Source organism: Ischnura elegans, assembly GCF_921293095.1.
Source record: "Ischnura elegans chromosome 13 unlocalized genomic scaffold, ioIscEleg1.1 SUPER_13_unloc_4, whole genome shotgun sequence".
Lineage (NCBI taxonomy): Eukaryota > Metazoa > Arthropoda > Insecta > Odonata > Coenagrionidae > Ischnura > Ischnura elegans.
The window spans coordinates 1,004,043-1,024,126 of record NW_025791660.1 but is presented as its reverse complement, the minus strand read 5'-3'; the positions used below and the strand labels follow the sequence as shown (position 1 = coordinate 1,024,126).

At 36.7% G+C, this 20,084-nt stretch overlaps 1 long non-coding RNA gene across 1 annotated transcript; it reads right to left on the bottom strand.

The window, feature by feature from the left end:
• Positions 1-762: 762 nt before the first annotated feature.
• Positions 763-19,040, bottom strand: LOC124173246. The gene is made up of 5 exons (XR_006868475.1): positions 19,001-19,040; positions 18,752-18,888; positions 13,700-13,903; positions 11,017-11,147; positions 763-1,286 (listed from the first exon to the last, which is right to left on the bottom strand). It is a non-coding gene; the product is annotated as an uncharacterized LOC124173246 (long non-coding RNA).
• Positions 19,041-20,084: the final 1,044 nt, after the last annotated feature.

Here is a 20,084-nt window from a genome sequence, read left to right as displayed (position 1 = left end):
CTTATGTACCAACTTCATCTTAAATTTTGACCAGTCAATTATATTCTTGTAACGTCACCAGCATGGAATAAATTATTCTTATTTCCAATTTTTATTACTAAGGAACCATAACTTTCATAGTTATTGTGATTCCAACCCTTTTAGTCGCCTCTTACGACAAGCAGGGATACTGCGGAGGTATTCTCGAATCCCCTCTCCGCAGGGAATGCTTTCCTAAACAGCTACTATTAAATGCCTGTTACACTGAAGAGTAATTCAGATGTTTTTTTTAAAATAATGATGTGTAAGCAGCCTAGGTCTTTGATTGTGAAACTTGGAAAAAAAATAATATGAAGTTGCTAATTCACAATCAACATTTTTATTACAACTGAAAGTAACGTTGCACATGAATTGCATATATTCTCTTCCAGAGTTAGGAGAAGTGTGACTGCAACGTAGAGGTAAATTTACTGTATTCCAGTACATGCAGATTGTACAAAAATTAACGATTTAAGGAAACTCACTTGATGGCTCACTGTGGTGCAAGTACAGAGAATATACACTTTCACAATCAAAGACCATGACATGATCACATCAACAACCTAATTTAAATGACATTCTACAAAATAATAAAATTCTTAACTGTATACCTTGAAATTTCTGGGGTAATACTTACTGAAAGTTACTTTGGTAAAAGTCATCAAGTAAAATCAAGTAGTTGATATACATGTAAATATTACAACACAGTTACAAGCAATATAAGGTTAATAAAATTCTTTTGCATGAGCAGAAACAAAGGAGAGATTAATATTTATTTACCATAATCAATCGAAATTTTGTCAGCAACATTTACCATTGGTTGTTTCACATTTTTTAGTGATTCGGGTAAAGCAGTTCAAATTCAGGCCACTTTATTTCTTTCAACAGCTATTTCATTCGTTGCTTTCCTATTCCCGAGGTGAGATTTGATAGGTAAGATACTTTAACAGTGAAATGCACAGGTGGACACCATGGGTTTCACCTCTTGATGCTTAGTTGTGTGCAGGGCAGATCCGGACTGCTTTCTTGCCATTAAAACCAGTCTCTTCTGTGCCTGGATTAAGATGAATGTCTCATACTTAAGTACTTCTAGGTTAACATCCATACATCACTTCAGCATCATCACAGCCTTGAGGTGAGCCTCTGGGACTCTTGAGGCATGGCTCTCTTCAGAGTATCCAAATGTTATTTGGATTGACAGAGGGAAGAGATTTCCTGTTGTCCTAGTTCGCCTCTGCTCTGCCCTTTATATATCTTAAGAAATCCATCTGGAACAGTCAAGTAAAGAATACCTACATGAGAATAATTGGAAAAAAAAAACTGGATAAACTTAAAAAATGCTGCATAAAATTATATGTATTGGAAATGAAGATTAAGATAATAATACCAATTAAGCATATTAGGAAATTTAATATTTTTAAATTGCGGGTATACCACAGTTTTAAGAAGTTAAGACCCTAGAGGCAATTCCACAGCTGGCACTGATGAGACTACATAACCACTAACCACTTCTAGCCATTGCCTAGAGATGTTACAGCATTTTGCAGCCTCTTATTAATGGGAGCTTAATGCATGTAATAAAAAAAATCAAAAATCATAACAGCGACAAATATATTTATTTTTTATTTTATCATAGCAAATGTATCATTACATGACATACTGCCAGTGAGTGCTGTAGTGAAAAGCATATGGCATCATGTATCAATGCATGGGCTCTCGAAGGAGGTTTGTTGGAGTACACTAGTATAGCCTATCTACCTAGCCTATCATTTCAGAAATTTTTAACACAGGATTGTGGGGCTCTGTTGTCACATGGATGGGTGGAAGATTCTCCTTCAATCTTTGATTTCCGGTTTCTGTGTTATGGTGATTCTTAACGAGAAAAGTATTTTTTAGGGGAATGGAGCCTTTTTAGGAGGGGTCTTGAGCTATGGTGACATTAGGGCATCCATGGTTGGGGTACCTGCCAGTTGGTGAAACTGAAGGGATCTGCAGGCATGTACCCAGTTCAATTGAATTTTTAGATATAATGCACTCATGTTCAAAAGCCTCAAGTGGTAAATTCATCTCCTTATTTTCAACTCTAATATGTTTACCTGTTGTATGTGTGACCCACCAAAATATTTTACCAAATGAATTAAATTTTTGTTGAATTTTATGCATTTGTTTGTTCATGACTGGTTGATAATTCATAGTATTGCCTCTCACTTACGTGGGGATAGTCTCTTTTAATATTTCTCTGTTTTAATTCATCAATAATGTATGCATGGTACTAAGGTACTATGTACAGTCGGATACAAAAGTAGTGCAACAAATGGAGCGGCGCCACTTTCGCCGCAGTTTGGAAATCGAGTTTCGGCATTTTCTATTACATCAGTGGGAGGGAAATTTGAACAACTTTACCACCTCCCGTACTATTTTTATAACAACATCGTTAAAGGGAAATGTATGCCGGATATGTGCAATGTTTAAGACCAAATAATTTATGCAGCTTCTGATAGATAATACATCTACGTCCAGAACGTCAATTTACCTTCTCTCGTAAGTTGGCCGATCCGTCGAAGTATATTGTCTTACATTTAACGCTGAAGCTTTTCGATCAGCGATAGCGAACATAACATACATATAAAATATCCGCCGCAATATCACAGTAAATAATGCCAGTGAGTGTTTAAAATCAGCTTGGTTTAGTGACACTAGAAGACTGGTTCATTCCTTCTCTGACAAAGCTCGTAATGAATTTGCTTCGCAGTCAACGAGTGGGATGGACTAGTGGCTAAGGAGAAGACTTACCACGGCAGCAATCCCAAGTCATCAGTTCGAATCTCTACGGTTCAATTTTTTTTCAGTGGCATAGTATAGTAGTAACATTTTTTTCCACTCTAACTCATATTAACTTAATTAAACACTGCTGTCGTTTTAAAATTTTGAATAGAGAAAATTCTCTTTTTGCTTTCCGCGGATATCATTATACGTTTTTACCGAAATATCAGTGCACCAATAATATGGAAAATATTTCAGTCAGGTAAACCGCTCCATCAAGTCCTTTTTCGTATCACCCGAATATTTTATCGTTTTCAATAATATGTAGATACTCACGAGACCCGCTTAATTGATGGGGCCGGGTCGGAGTAAACTTGGAAGGTTGGCACATGAACCAACCTGCATCCGTTACCTTCGCGGCGAGCCGACGAGGACGGACACGGACGCGACTGAGCAACTGAACCTGGAGTCAAACTCCAGGAGCAAGTGCCCAATCAAAATTAAGATTAGCGGATGGAATGTATTGAGGCCCCACAGACGTTGGGCTGTCTGTGTGTTTTCTTTCGGACTCCGTGGCGAGGTTTTTCCTATCATTGGATTCATATTTGGACTCACCATTTACCTCTCATCACTACGTGGTTCCCTGGCCGAGTGGGTCTATACTGTGCGCTGTAATTTCGAGAGAATCCTTCGAAGGATCGAGTCCGACGAAATCAAACTTTTTTCATTTTTTAAAAGATGTATTCTTAATATGAACATGATCTATGCAGGTGACTCAAGAAAAATTGTGCAGTGAATTTTTAAGTAAAGTAATCTAACTGAATGTTGTCTCCTAAGTAGTTCACATTGCGAAATCCATGAAGTAAATTTACGAGAAGTAATTCCCGGTAAATAACGATAATTCCAAAGCGCCTACTCCACAAAAAGCGATTTTATCTAAATTAATTAGCCCATTTTAGAGTTATACACTCATTTATACACATTAGAGAACAAAAGAACCAACCGAAAGGCAAAAAAAAGTGACATTAATTTTGTCGCAATTTATTGTCATAGCGTTATAAATAAGAGTGCTAAAATGGAGTAAATATTTCAGGACGCAGACATAGTCATAGGAACAGAGAGTTAACTTACGAAGGATATAAGCGACAGCAAAGTTTTCCCTCCAGTATATAAGATCAACAATTGCGATCGACGCGATGGGATAGGTGGCGGAGTTTTCCATCAGTTAAAATACACAGCGCCTTAACTTGTATTGAAATAGATAGTATTTGGTGCACAATTAATCAACGAAATAATATTATTTTCCAAGTAGGAAATCAAGTATCTGCATTTAGTTTTTCAATGCCACGTCTATATTTTGGATTCTTACACTCTAAACCCTAAATCAAGGAATATATAAATCTCCGAAATCTTAGTAAAAGCACTAATAAATTACTTACTTGCACAAGTAGTTGACAAGCTCACTAGAGGAAATAAAAATTAGATCATTAATCAGCGAGTCATCCTAAGTTGATGAAAAAAAAATCGATTTCATAGACGGTATACGTGATCACAGAGTAAATGATTTAGCCTGAAAAATTGGAATAGATTCATCTGTAAAACCAAAACGGAATATTTAATTTCGGGCATTTTTAGGGGTAGAAGTAAAGGCTACAAGTGTAGTGAAGTATCTAGGAGTTACGATGTATTCGAACCTATTGCTGGGAACACACAAAAAAATATTTTTTAAGAGCCCTGAAGAAGGTAGCAGTCGTCAAGCGTATTGAGAGAAGATTTTCGGACGATAAATTAAAAGACAGGTTCTATAACGCAATCGTCTGACCATATCTTAAATATGCAACGAGGATATGGGATGTGGTGCAGAAAGACTTAATTGTTAAATTAATAAAACACAAAGGAAAGCTGTGAGATTAGTCAAAAACTACCACGGGTGATCAGAAAGCCTTACATATATTGTGACGGTACACTCCCGGTTGCCGTGCACCGTCGAACTGGGATAACGATCCGAGTTCTTAATTTTTCGTAGGTTCTGTGGCTCGCGGTCAAGATGGAAACTCATGGCATTGAATGCAATGGGACAGCAAGAGGATGAATGACCTCGTACACAGTGAATGACTGTCATACAAAAATTTATTCAGAGAAAATAAAACGAACACTTTTGTCCTTAAACACTAATGAGGGATGAAAGGTGATGCTGACTTGGGTGAGACATCAATGATACACTTGCAAAAAAGAAAAACGAAGCAAATATACCAGACACAAAAAGAAAGAAATCTTAAATCTAATAAATGAGGGATGAGATGACTATTGGGGTAAATGAACAAAAATGGACAAAAATAACACTGAATATCTCAATGATTGCTATGACACGGGCACTCGTTATCTTGCTCGAGTTGCGACAAAAACCACTACACTTCAAAGGCAATTATGGGTAATGTTCGTTGTTCTACTTTCAAATGTTACACGCTCCACGTTCCGTTCAATCAAAAATGAGTCTGACGTCAACCAGATGGGATGACGTGAACGGGAGAATAGTGATACAATTTAAAATGATCTTTAGACCGAGAAAGAGCGACGTGAGTTTATGTCAGAAACCACATGGTTATTAGGATGACACACGTGCACACTGGGGACTTTCTTCGTTATTAGGGCGCGTGGGCTGGCTGGAGCGGGGGGAGGATCGGGATTATTTCCCCGTCCCGGGAGAGGGTTTAGAGTACTTAAGTGTCAAAGACGGCGATTCCGAATCCTGGTCGTCGGGTCACGATGCGTCGATCGCGGGGAACCACGTCCCGCGAATCCTTGGACGATGTCGTGATGTCCTGACAAAAAAACGAGGACACTTTTCTTGTGCCTCGCTGTACTCCACGCTCTCCTCTCCGGCACGCCATTCCCCTGGTCGCATTGTCCGACCTCCAGAATGCCGTGGCCCTCGACTGCCGCGGCCCCGTCTTATTGCCCCACCTCGGCACTGTCACAGCTGACCTCCGTCCTCTCTAGCGGATCAACCACCGCTTTCTCAGGAATCGACCACCGCTCTCACCGGAATCGACCCGAGTTCCCACAATACCGGGCCTTATATACCCATTACACAACAAAAGACATGCTAAATGCTAGCAGACGACAGTATATAAAAAAAGAAGGTCGCTCATCACTTGCTGTTGCCGCGCGCCAACATGAATCGGGAAAAAAGACGCGGACGCAGAACGCGCCGTGACGAGGCTTTTCGTCACAATATGTTTAGAGCATTAGGTTAGGAGCCGCTAGAGACCCGGAGACTAAGAGCGAAGCTTATATTGCTTGAGCAAATGAGAATGGATATCTTTAACAGTGACACGGAGAACATGATATTAGAACGCCACTACATTTCCGCGCCCGACAGAAAAAACAAATTCAGAGAGGTATTTTGCCGAACAGATAGGTGTGGGAATTCGTTTTTCATCTGCGCGGGAAAGGCATTTTTATATGAAAGCGGCTGGTGTTCTAATACTTCCCGCCGTTCGCCTATTAAGGCGGCTTAATGGGTATTAATAGCAATATTAGAAGGTGTATTAAAAGATGAAGATATACTGTTAATATAATAAGCTAATAGCCAAAATTGATACATCCATATCTTCAAATTAATTAATAATGCTCACCAGTGATTAGATGTGATGCATTTAGGTGGGATAAATGAGCCAGCCGTGGTGTTTCTCTCAAGTTGCCATGAATGAAATCCGAAGACAAGGGCAATAGATTTCCCAATAGATACCTATATTTTCGTATGATTACTTAAAAGTTATTTTAAAGTTGGAAAAATGGATTATATTCATTCGGTATTATATGAAAAGTACTTATAGTGGTCGTTCAAGTAAAAGAGTTAAAATACAATTTTTTTTATACCTGTCACTATAATCAAATTAGAGTCATTAATTGAATACCTTTCTTCGTCTAAAAATTCACTGCACAATTTTTCTTGAGTCACGAGTCGATTATTTTTTCATCAACTTAGGATGACTCGCTGATTAATGATCTAATTTTTATTTCCTCTAGTGAGCTTGTCAACTACTTGTGCAAGTAAGTAATTTATTAGTGCTTTTACTAAGATTTCGGAGATTTATATATTCCTTGATTTAGGGTTTAGAGTGTAAGAATCCAAAATATAGACGTGGCATTGAAAAACTAAATGCAGATACTTGATTTCCTACTTGGAAAATAATATTATTTCGTTGATTAATTGTGCACCAAATACTATCTATTTCAATACAAGTTAAGGCGCTGTGTATTTTAACTGATGGAAAACTCCGCCACCTATCCCATCGCGTCGATCGCAATTGTTGATCTTATATACTGGAGGGAAAACTTTGCTGTCGCTTATATCCTTCGTAAGTTAACTCTCTGTTCCTATGACTATGTCTGCGTCCTGAAATATTTACTCCATTTTAGCACTCTTATTTATAACGCTATGACAATAAATTGCGACAAAATTAATGTCACTTTTTTTTTGCCTTTCGGTTGGTTCTTTTGTTCTCTAATGTGTATAAATGAGTGTATAACTCTAAAATGGGCTAATTAATTTAGATAAAATCGCTTTTTGTGGAGTAGGCGCTTTGGAATTATCGTTATTTACCGGGAATTACTTCTCGTAAATTTACTTCATGGATTTCGCAATGTGAACTACTTAGGAGACAACATTCAGTTAGATTACTTTACTTAAAAATTCACTGCACAATTTTTCTTGAGTCACCTGCATAGATCATGTTCATATTAAGAATACATCTTTTAAAAAATGAAAAAAGTTTGATTTCGTCGGACTCGATCCTTCGAAGGATTCTCTCGAAATTACAGCGCACAGTATAGACCCACTCGGCCAGGGAACCACGTAGTGATGAGAGGTAAATGGTGAGTCCAAATATGAATCCAATGATAGGAAAAACCTCGCCACGGAGTCCGAAAGAAAACACACAGACAGCCCAACGTCTGTGGGGCCTCAATACATTCCATCCGCTAATCTTAATTTTGATTGGGCACTTGCTCCTGGAGTTTGACTCCAGGTTCAGTTGCTCAGTCGCGTCCGTGTCCGTCCTCGTCGGCTCGCCGCGAAGGTAACGGATGCAGGTTGGTTCATGTGCCAACCTTCCAAGTTTACTCCGACCCGGCCCCATCAATTAAGCGGGTCTCGTGAGTATCTACATATTATTGAAAACGATAAAATATTCGGGTGATACGAAAAAGGACTTGATGGAGCGGTTTACCTGACTGAAATATTTTCCATATTATTGGTGCACTGATATTTCGGTAAAAACGTATAATGATATCCGCGGAAAGCAAAAAGAGAATTTTCTCTATTCAAAATTTTAAAACGACAGCAGTGTTTAATTAAGTTAATATGAGTTAGAGTGGAAAAAAATGTTACTACTATACTATGCCACTGAAAAAAAATTGAACCGTAGAGATTCGAACTGATGACTTGGGATTGCTGCCGTGGTAAGTCTTCTCCTTAGCCACTAGTCCATCCCACTCGTTGACTGCGAAGCAAATTCATTACGAGCTTTGTCAGAGAAGGAATGAACCAGTCTTCTAGTGTCACTAAACCAAGCTGATTTTAAACACTCACTGGCATTATTTACTGTGATATTGCGGCGGATATTTTATATGTATGTTATGTTCGCTATCGCTGATCGAAAAGCTTCAGCGTTAAATGTAAGACAATATACTTCGACGGATCGGCCAACTTACGAGAGAAGGTAAATTGACGTTCTGGACGTAGATGTATTATCTATCAGAAGCTGCATAAATTATTTGGTCTTAAACATTGCACATATCCGGCATACATTTCCCTTTAACGATGTTGTTATAAAAATAGTACGGGAGGTGGTAAAGTTGTTCAAATTTCCCTCCCACTGATGTAATAGAAAATGCCGAAACTCGATTTCCAAACTGCGGCGAAAGTGGCGCCGCTCCATTTGTTGCACTACTTTTGTATCCGACTGTACATAGTACCTTAGTACCATGCATACATTATTGATGAATTAAAACAGAGAAATATTAAAAGAGACTATCCCCACGTAAGTGAGAGGCAATACTATGAATTATCAACCAGTCATGAACAAACAAATGCATAAAATTCAACAAAAATTTAATTCATTTGGTAAAAAATTTTGGTGGGTCACACATACAACAGGTAAACATATTAGAGTTGAAAATAAGGAGATTAATTTACCACTTGAGGCTTTTGAACATGAGTGCATTATATCTAAAAATTCAATTGAACTGGGTACATGCCTGCAGATCCCTTCAGTTTCACCAACTGGCAGGTACCCCAACCATGGATGCCCTAATGTCACCATAGCGCAAGACCCCTCCTAAAAAGGCTCCATTCCCCTAAAAAATACTTTTCTCGTTAAGAATCACCATAACACAGAAACCGGAAATCAAAGATTGAAGGAGAATCTTCCACCCATCCATGTGACAACAGAGCCCCACAATCCTGTGTTAAAAATTTCTGAAATGATAGGCTAGGTAGATAGGCTATACTAGTGTACTCCAACAAACCTCCTTCGAGAGCCCATGCATTGATACATGATGCCATATGCTTTTCACTACAGCACTCACTGGCAGTATGTCATGTAATGATACATTTGCTATGCTAAAATAAAAAATAAATATATTTGTCGCTGTTATGATTTTTAATTTTTTTTATTACATGCATTAGGCTCCCATTAATAAGAGGCTGCAAAATACTGTAACATCTCTAGGCAATGGCTAGAAGTGGTGGAACAGTATTACAATGCATTTATTCAAGAATTAAAAACTTCTTTCTCTCATACACCAGCTATTGAAATTGAGAGCGGCTTCATATGATACAATGGGTTTAATTGAACTGCTGCTGCGTGCAAATTAAATTATAATTTAGAGACTTCTACAATGCTTTCAATGCCATTTACTCATTAAAGCCCATATGTTTTCACTGTCTTTGATAAAGAAACAGCTATGGTGACATTGACCAAAAACGAAACACCGTGGAGATGGAAAATGTTTTTAAGAATCATAATGTACAGTAATTTCCATCACATCCTTAGTTAAAATAACAACATAATGAAATGCAAATGCTTAATTGGTATAACGATGAGTTATGGAAGGAAAATAAAATCATTTTAATGTAAGCTTTTAAAAATTGGTATGAAAATAATGGTATGGGGTACAGGTCGCTTAGTGACCTAATTTTTTGAAGCACACTTTCATTGCTTAATAAACGAATATATTTTATTCCTGAATCAATGTATTAAAATGAAGTCATTCTAAATGTTTATGATTCCAAATACAATGAACACAATGAAGCCAAAATATTTCCTCTAGCTTCGAAGTAAATCAGCAGTTATTCAATGGTTAATAAGTTTCGAAAATATTGTGAGCACTGCCATTGCATGTGTTTATGGTACTTCATGTTGCAAAACCCTATGTAATAAACATATATAGTTTCAAAAAATGTTGTTTCACTTCCCTCAACTACCAACAACACATGTTACCACCTATTCCCTGGTTATTCCACATTACCTATCGAGGTTACCAGGCAAATGTTTCTTGATCTTATCCAGGGAAATACCGCAACGGAAAAGAAACCCCCTTTTACAGGCTTATTATGAAACTGTTAAAAACAATGTGTTTTTACTCCTCCGTAAAATATTTATGAGAAAGCTCATGCCTTCCTGGTTAAGGTGGATAATGTCCGGCCCCCTGCAGTCTCTGCATCCCATCCAGCTATAAATTACGGAGGTTATGTATGTAAGAACATATGCCCAATAGGTGAAGATATAGCATATATATAAATATATTAGTACGACATTTGTGAGCTTAAAATTCAAAATACCCCTCCCTCACCCTACAATCCCAAAGAAAAGGTGTGATGACGTCAATCACCTGAAATCCACAAAAGAGATTTGAAATCGCAAGAATGGGAAATCAGCAGAAAGGGAAATTAAATCACCAGAATGAATATCATGTTAATGCATGAACGCAATGGCAACTGTAAGAAGAATGAGTTATTGACATAATATGAATAAAGTGAGTGAAAACATTGTCTTACTCTCCCTTTTTAGTGTCCATCAGTTGATGGCTACTAAATGATGCTGATGAATAATGTTTCCCCATTGAGCTGGAGTCAGTGATCGTGCTTAACAGAACCACCCTCAATGTCAAGCAATGAATCCTGAGAAGTATCCGATGGATATTACTCATCAGCTGTTGAAATCTTACCTCCCTCCTCAAGTCATTGGATCCTATTGATAATATCATTGGAGAATAAAAGCATCCAACATCCAGCAAAACTCTCCGCAATTCCGTCATTCTCTGGCCCGATACGCAAAGTCCAACGGCAGCAGGACAACCTATGAGCAAATGAAGCATTTAGTAAAGAAAACAAGTTGCATTAAGGATTCATTACAAAGAGAAAAAATTCTCCTGCCTCTCTCAAGGCGGTTCCCCAGAAGAGACACCAACCACACAAAATGGCTGTTTCCCACCATTATGTGCCCATATATCTCGGGTCTATCCATGGAGAATCCATATCACTCACACGTGGAACACTAGCGATTGACTATGAAAAGGCAAGTGTGGCCACGATAGGCAGGGTGAAGGTCAGCCAAACAACTCCCCCTTCCACGCCTCATAAAAACACACCCACAATGTACTCGGTTGAAAATCAGGACAACCTCTGTCTCTCATCTCCCGATTGGCATAACTAGCTACTCTTAAGTTGAAACAGGCAACCGGAGAGAAATAAAAATGTTAGCAACCTCTGCATTATTTCCAATGCCACAAGCACATCGGTGGCAAAATGCTAAATGTGAAAACACGTATGGTGACGCTGAATGTAAAATGAACACTGTGAATGTGCGTAAAATGTTTTTAAAAATCAAGGAATCCAATTATATGCCCATACTTCATATTGAGTGACAAATTGAGGAAATATTTAAATCACAGGAAGGAAACATGGAATAGCAAAATGGCAATTCATGGAACACATTGCTAATTTGTAAAATAACAATAAAATCCATGCAAAACAGAACTTTTATAGTAAGTATATTAACTAGGTTAAGTAACATTGCTTACCGCAAAGCACCTTTACATAGTTGGTAGTAAAGAAATAAATCATGTGACTAATTCAATATAATTAAAAAGACATCGCTTTCAGTGCATTTAACCTTTTCTCAACTAAAGACGACAATATATGTGTGGACATTTCTTGACCCAGGAGACGAAAGCCGCATATTTTCTTTGGAGGATTTCTTATGCAAATAAATGAATGCCAAATACATACATTTCCCAGCTCTCCCCCTTTTACATAGGGGTTCCTGGGGGGGGGGGGGGCATAAGCCCTCAGATGTGAAGCCATGCCTAACGGTACTCTTTGAGCATTTAGCCATCATGTCCTGCCCAGCTTCGTCAATTTGCCATAAGGCTGCATGTTAAGAAAATATTGAGTTTTTCTGAAACCAGTGGCTTCACCTTGCATTCTTTAGACAAATGCATCCTTTAGACAAATTAAATGCAAAAACAATGACTTTCTACCTGTGATTTAAAGGAGATTATAGGGTTGCAACTCTGCCTACATACTGAAATTCAGTTTTTTCCAGGTTTTCATGGTTTTTGCAGGTTTTCACAGTCTCATTGTCATCAAATTCAGTCTGTTAATAAGCCAACAATAAAGCAATCACCAGCCGTATATCAACTAAAAATTAACATGCGCGACAGATGCCATGAATGTAAACGCAGCAATTAAAATTGAAATCTGTTATGACATCACCTATTGTTTGTAAAATTCAGGAAGGCCCAACCCAACTGCGGTCTTGCCCAGACACTGAATACCATAGCCTATTCTAACCCTTAAGCAGTGACGTGCAATTCTTGTTACACTACCAGTGACGTGTGGAGACCGCAATGAATCAAAAATACATAAAATATTGCTATGCCATTTTTATTGTTTTGTTTAATTTTTCTTTGAATGCTTAACTATTTTAAAAATTATATTAAAATTCTTTCACTCCCAATACGAACCAATTTGTCATAAAAATTGTGATTTGAAGCAGGATCAAAAAACTGAAACCAAAAACACTTGAGTAATAATTATTATATTTTTGTATCAATATTTTGCCAGATTCAAAAAAGGCCTCAAATGCTCAAGTTGGAAGGCTAAGTAGCAAGTAGTCATGAAATTTATCCGGCGTATTCCTTTTTGTTGCATTCTTAGAAGTGATTCTCACAGACTGCTAATCGAGTTGAATTGCAAATTTACAGAAATTAATAAAAGGAACGTTAAATTTTAAGAGTGGGATGTCCTTGTTTTGCAAAAATATGAAGATAACGAGAATTATAGATATTTTGAAATCTTAATTTTGAAAATATTCATAATTTTAGAAACGCAGCAGTCTCTCAGACCGCACGTCAGCGGTTAAGGGTTAATATGCTTATGCCCTTAGGACCTTCTTCCATCTGGACACTGGAAGTCCTTTTTTAATTCCTTGCCAAGAGATTTTTTTTTGCGCACATTGTTATCACCACACAGTAACCAAATTTCCCTTAACCATTTCAAATTCAATAGGGAATTGAACATGTAACTTATTTTAACATAAGTATAAATTATTGTGAATCGTACATAATATTTCTATTTAAAACAGTGCAATAATTTGATGGTGGACTCATGGGCTAGAGGGTCTAGTACAGTGCCTGGGGTAATAGCCCGGCACCCCATTGAGTTGAGTCCCAAATCAGAGGGAAGCAAACACAAGAGAAGTGTACTCCTCTCAAAATTACACCTCAATAGAGAGAGATTAAAAATATTCTAATGCTATGTGTAGAATGGAAAACATTTTTCTTTGGCAGAAAGAATTAAGTATGCCACCTTCACCTTGGAGTTTGCCTTAATCAATAACTCACTGACCAGAGGATCTTGCTCAACTCCAGCATCAAGCAGCTGTTTTTCTGTGACCTTTACCCTCCAATCATAACTATAGCTGGAAGGTGGAGCGTTACTCGAGACAATCGGGATTCTGAAAACACAGTAGTCCTCATAGATACTGTTTTACCTCAGCTTGTCCAGAGAGACAGAACAGACGCATCTCGGGAAGCCATCTGACTGCACAACCTACAAATCAAGAGGAGGGAAATCTTTCATACTTATAATAGGTCCAATGAAATCATTTCTTCAAATTCTCTTCAGTCGGAATTTCGATCATTGAACAACGATGCCGATTCATGAAAGTCAATCGATAGTCAAAGTATGGCTTGATTAGGGCTGAAGTACGTGAAAAAATTCCTTTCAGTTTAGGGCCCCACAGCGACAATATCTCTAGTTTTGTCTAACAATTACACCTCGACAATTACCATATTTCTAAATGCATTATAGAAATAAACAAGAAAACAACTTACTTCAATTTGAAATAAGTCACATATCACTCAAGAAGTTTTTCAAGGATGGCCAAGACAGTGGAGCAATAAACATATCCCTCTTGTTAGTTTTTCACCTCCAATGAATACGTAGGGGTCAAATGTCACAGAATCTTTCACGGAAATATCATGACAATTACAATGATAGACAAAAGGCTTTAAAAGTTGTTCTAAGGTACAGCGCTGTCCACATATCATTACCCTACATAAACTTACAAAGTTACACATTGACCTTATTGGGTGTCTCAAAAGCTGTTTGATGTATTTTTCAAGTATTTTCATGAAGGCACCCTTACCTCAGCAACAATGTAACCCATTTGGGAAACTTCAGCTGCATGTCTCACCACCTTGATTGGTCACCTTGGTCACCTCGATTCAGAATCTCGCGCAAGTAACGCGGGGTTGGCTGAGCGTGACATCAGAGGCCAGTAAACAATAGGTTTATGTGGTGCCAGTTGACTATTTGTCTCAGTTTTATTAAAACATATGCATCTCTTAATACAATTTATTTTTTACTTTCTTAATTCCAACATCAGTGATGTGAAATATTTATCCTGAATAATTGACGGATTTAAAGAATGTATGCAAACTGGAAGATGCAGCACCATCTTGACAAATAGCACTTATTACTTTATCATCCTCCTCATCCATGGCGATTTCCACAGTATAAGCTTATTGTTCTCACTTAATTTTCTGGTGACCTTAGCCTCAAAAGTGCAAACGTTCAAATTTAATAACACTTGAACCTAACAAACGGTTGAAACATGGTATGTCTCTCTTTCAGACCTTAGGATTGCTAAGTAAATCAGCGTAAAATATGATCCGTTGTATTGATTTCTCCTAAACGTTAACATCACATATTCCAATATTGCACCATTAAAAGTAATGTACCATCAAACATCATCAACAAGTACTGTCACCATTAAAGTACACATTAAAAGCAATGAGTAAATGACAGTAGTTAAATGAGACACAAACAAAGCTTTAGATTACTAGCGAATGAGATTATTGATTTAATTTATGTTACATTTCAATTTCGTGGCTTCTCAACTCATAGAAATCTTCATTACTGGAGAAGAAATAAGTGGCCATGAATTAATCTACCATCAGAATGTTCCCAGGATGCGTCTTCACAAAGACAGAGTCAACGATTGCGCAATACAAGCACCATAAAAACTTTGAAACTATTAACAACTGTTTTTGACACACCCTTTAAGTTGTGAATCAGTATCATTGTAGATGTTCGTTATCGTCGTCACTGTTTTGTTATTGTAATGGAGTGAGTCTGCTCACTCGCTGATGTCACAGGGCGTTTTTGTAGCATGAAAGAATTAGGTAATTGTCGGGAACTTAGAAGCTCTCTAGCAACAAAAACACAGATTCATGAATTATTTATATTGCATATACGTTTTATATGCAAAAAAATTATTTTGCATACGCTAATATCTTAAACTTCATTATCTTAACTTGAAAAAAAATTAGCTTTTTCATTTTAGGAGAGCACGCGATTCCTTTGTAAAGACTATGAGAAATTCCCAATGGTATTACTTGTGTTTTTCACTGCATTAACTCATTCAACCTTTAAAACAGTTCACTCTAGTAACAAATTTCAAAGCACTCAGCGATTAACAAATTTCTAATACATTACGTTCATTTCTATGACGTACACCAATGCAAAAACTTGAGAATAACTAAGTACATGGGCGTAAAAAGATCACATTAACATATGACCTCAAAAATAAAACTAATTTCAACAGAAAAGACAGCAAATTATTTACACGAACTCCATGCTCATTGACGGCCTAACTCATAACTGACCAGGCTAGCAAGGTTTATTCTAGATACCAGTCTTCATTTGCGTATTGCACCACTAGAGGTTTACGTACACAACAGGGGTATCATCGAAAAATGAGGTATATCCAACGATGAGTGATATAATATTGAGGTGCATTGCATTATTTTAAACATGGATATTCTAAAACTTTTTTCATTACACATTATTGAATTTTTTAACTCTCTTTCATATTTAAAGACCATAGATGAAATGTGACCAAGTGGAAGCCATGAAGTATCTCTTGGACTCACGGATTGCTACATGAACTATCACAAATTGTTCCTCCAACAAAGTCATTCTCCACTAATACTTAGAACAGCCCACCAACATGGTCATTAAAATAAAATTGCTAAATATCGCAAAACATCCTTGAAAAAAGACTTTCCCGTTCAAGTAGTTCATTGCAATCTGTACGACAACAATTATTTTTTCATGTACTCCAAATTAAATAAACAAAACTTATCTATAAAAAAACCACATTTCATCAGTAAATAAACCTCAAAAAATGGGCGCAAATATGATTCTGGAAATAACCTAAGCTTTGAGTGTAACACATTTAAAAACAAACAATTTTCCATGTACTCAAAATTAATTAAACAAAATGGATCAATAAAATAAAACACATCCCATTCTCTAATCCATGAGTCCAATTCTAAAAAAAAACTTATATGTACAAATACTAAGCGTTTCCATAAAAGAAGATAAAAAAATATATCACGAGAATCAAATTCATCACCTCATATTTTTAACACCTGTTTAAACCACACATAAACATATACAAGTTATTGAGTGAATGTATGAACGACTTTACCAGACCAGAATGGAATGTGTACATATGCGTTGACCATATCAGAACAGGATCTTTTTTCTATTCATGCATCCACACAAGTTGTGTCGTTACACAGCGCATTTTTTTTTTACAGTCATGGGTATATATATTTAGATAATAACTAGTACAGGTAAATGCATGGAGTAAACAGACCTTTAAGCAAGAACGGTAAAGCAACGACATATACTGATTTTAAAAGCACTACAGAATTTAATATGCCCTGCGAGAATTATGAGGACTCTTGCATAGGAAAAACATCTAAATACATAAAAAATAGTATTTCACAGCAAAAATATCTCTTAGAAATAACATACCTATAGGAATGAGCCCATTTTTTCCCAGCAATAAATTCAAACCACACTTTCATATTTGACAGCACCAATATTATGTACATAAAACGTTATTAAACAAAAAATTATTTGAATAAACATTTTTATACGCGAGCACATAATTTTTTTGGTAACCATCTGACATATATAATGTTAGAAAATAAAAGATTTATCAAATCAAACGAAAAAGGTTACAAAGCAAATATAAAAAATGCATTCGTATATAATATTGTAACATAGGAACAAACAGGTGCAGTAAATAGCCAGGTGTGTCAAATTACTTTTCTCAACTTGTTTTAAATATTTAAATCGATATGTTGAAATGCCTAATGTGATATTTTTTGCAGCTGAATTATTCTGTTGTAAAAGCAAGGAGGAGGTAAGAAGCAAAGGAAATACATTTAAGAACATGTTCATCAAAATTCTTCACGTTCATTGATATGTGTTGGTCATTGGTAAATTCAAATTATTCACTTTCATGACTGATTGAATTGTAAACACTTGGTTCTACCAAAATAGCGACTTCGGTCGCCGCCATTGAGGCACCAACTGCGAGTTAATTGATGCTTCGTCAGGATTCGGAAACACTATGCGGGAAATTGGACTTTTTTCACTGCTCCGTCGATCATTGGCGAGGTCCTTTCATAACATTCAATATTGTTAACTAACAAATTTAGTGCTACATTAAGTTTTGGTCTCTAATAAGAAGTGCTTTCAGTTAATTTTTCATGTAATACATTGATGCAGACACTAAGCATTAAGGCCTGTTTACACGATGCATTAACAGGTATGAGATAATGTACGTTTTCGTGAATAATTTTTGTGAACCAGAATGGTACACGCACGAATGGATAAACCAAATAAGAACAAGTTCTATTTTCTGTGCATGCATTCGCACAAGTTGTGTGGTTACACGGTGTATTTTGGCGTTCATTCTCGCGTTCATACTTTTAGACACTCTTAGTGCTATTCTTCTTCCTGGGGTACTGGCGAGAAACGCGGAGGGTATTTTTATAAAATGTAGCTATAAGGAAAAAAAACATTACGAAGATATTTTATTACATGTCCATAAGCGGTTTTTTAAATTATTGAGGTTAAACTGGCTAACATTGACAAAATCTTTTTGCATTTACTGAAATAAAATATAGCAATGTAATAAGTTATATGAAATTATATAATGTACTACGTAAGAGCCGATATATTGGCCCGCCGCACTTTTTGCCCGAGCTGCAAAAGCCGATATATCGGCCAGCCGCACTGAAAGGGTTAACGCGTACGTGTTGATGTACCGTGCAAAAAAATACATTGCCCGTCGTATACTTCGTAATCGTTTACACAATTAATTACATTTTCAAGTTATTACTATAATCTGTTGAAACCACAAGTACAAACATTTATCAGAAATTTCATTCCAGTCTATATGAACTTTAAACGATAAAGTCCGGGCTACACGGTAAGTTAACACGAACAAGTTAATATCTGGTTACGTAAATGATTTCACATTATTTGAAAGCTACACGAGGCTTCCAATGAAATTAAATAAGATGCACTCACCCTGAGGTTATTTCTACACGAAAATTAGGTCAGTTCTGCGTCCGATTCATGACAAATATTTCTGAAATCATTGACTTCGATGAGCTTTTTAAGCACAGTGGGCATATAGTGGCAGGCAGGCCATCTCCAACAGCAACCTACGAAAGGAATGAAAACATGTGCGCAAGAGATTTCAGACTTGCTATGGAAAACATGCCCATACCACGGAATAAAACAATAACTAAGGACATCAATAAAACCCCCCCTTACTTGTAAGTCAACAAAATCGCCTAAGGCGTCCTTTCCAGTTAAATGGCTTCCATCAATTGAAAAGAATATGTTGTAACAATAATCATTTTTCTTCATGCAACGTCTGCACGGAGTACCCTCAGAATTCCTTTCTGAAGACTCAGATAAATTCCCAGTGGTAATACACACATTTTCAACGCAATAACTCATTCTATCTGTAAAACCAGTTCACTCCCCAAACAAACCATCCACACAGCACTCAGTTATTTACAAATTTCTAATACATTACGTTCATTTCTATGACTTATGCCAACGCAAAAACTTGATAATAATAAAGGAAAAGTGCATGAAAAACTCACATTTACATAGGACGTCAAAAATAAATCGCATTTCAACAGATAGGCAGCAAATACCACACACGAACTCCATGCTCATTGACGCCCTAAAACTTAACTGACCAGGTAAGCAACGATTACCTTACAAACCTGGACTTCGTTTGCGTATTGCACCGCTAGAGGATTGCGTATACAACAGGCCAAAAATCGAAAAATGGAATATTTCCAACAGTTAGTGATATATTGTGCTTGTTTAATGTATTATTTGAAAAAAAAATTTTTTCATTTTTTTAAATTCTACATTAAAGAATTTTGAACTCTTTCTCATATTTAAAGACTGGAGATTTAATCTGACCTTGTGGACGCCGAAGTTGGGCTTTAATTTCGTTTTCGGCCAGTTGAGTGAATAACTTTTAACCAAACATTTTTACACTACAATTTATCAAAAATTTGATGAATTTTAAATGAAATGGTCCTTTATTTTTTGAAATGGAAAGAAAATACTCTTCAAACACGGGTGTTTGGCCTGCACTATAGCTGTGCTATTGGCGGATAAAATAGCAACTAGAAATCATCGGTTTTATACTGAGGTTGAATACATGTGACAAGTGAACGTTGTGGCGTTGTGGATTAAATTTGTCGTGAATGCCTGTCCAAAGACTACATAACAAGTGTCATAAATTGTTGAAAATTTTCTCGATCCATGCTATTGAGTCGTGATATATCTTTCCGTCGATTCATCATTTGTTGGATTCTGTGTTCCTTTCGTT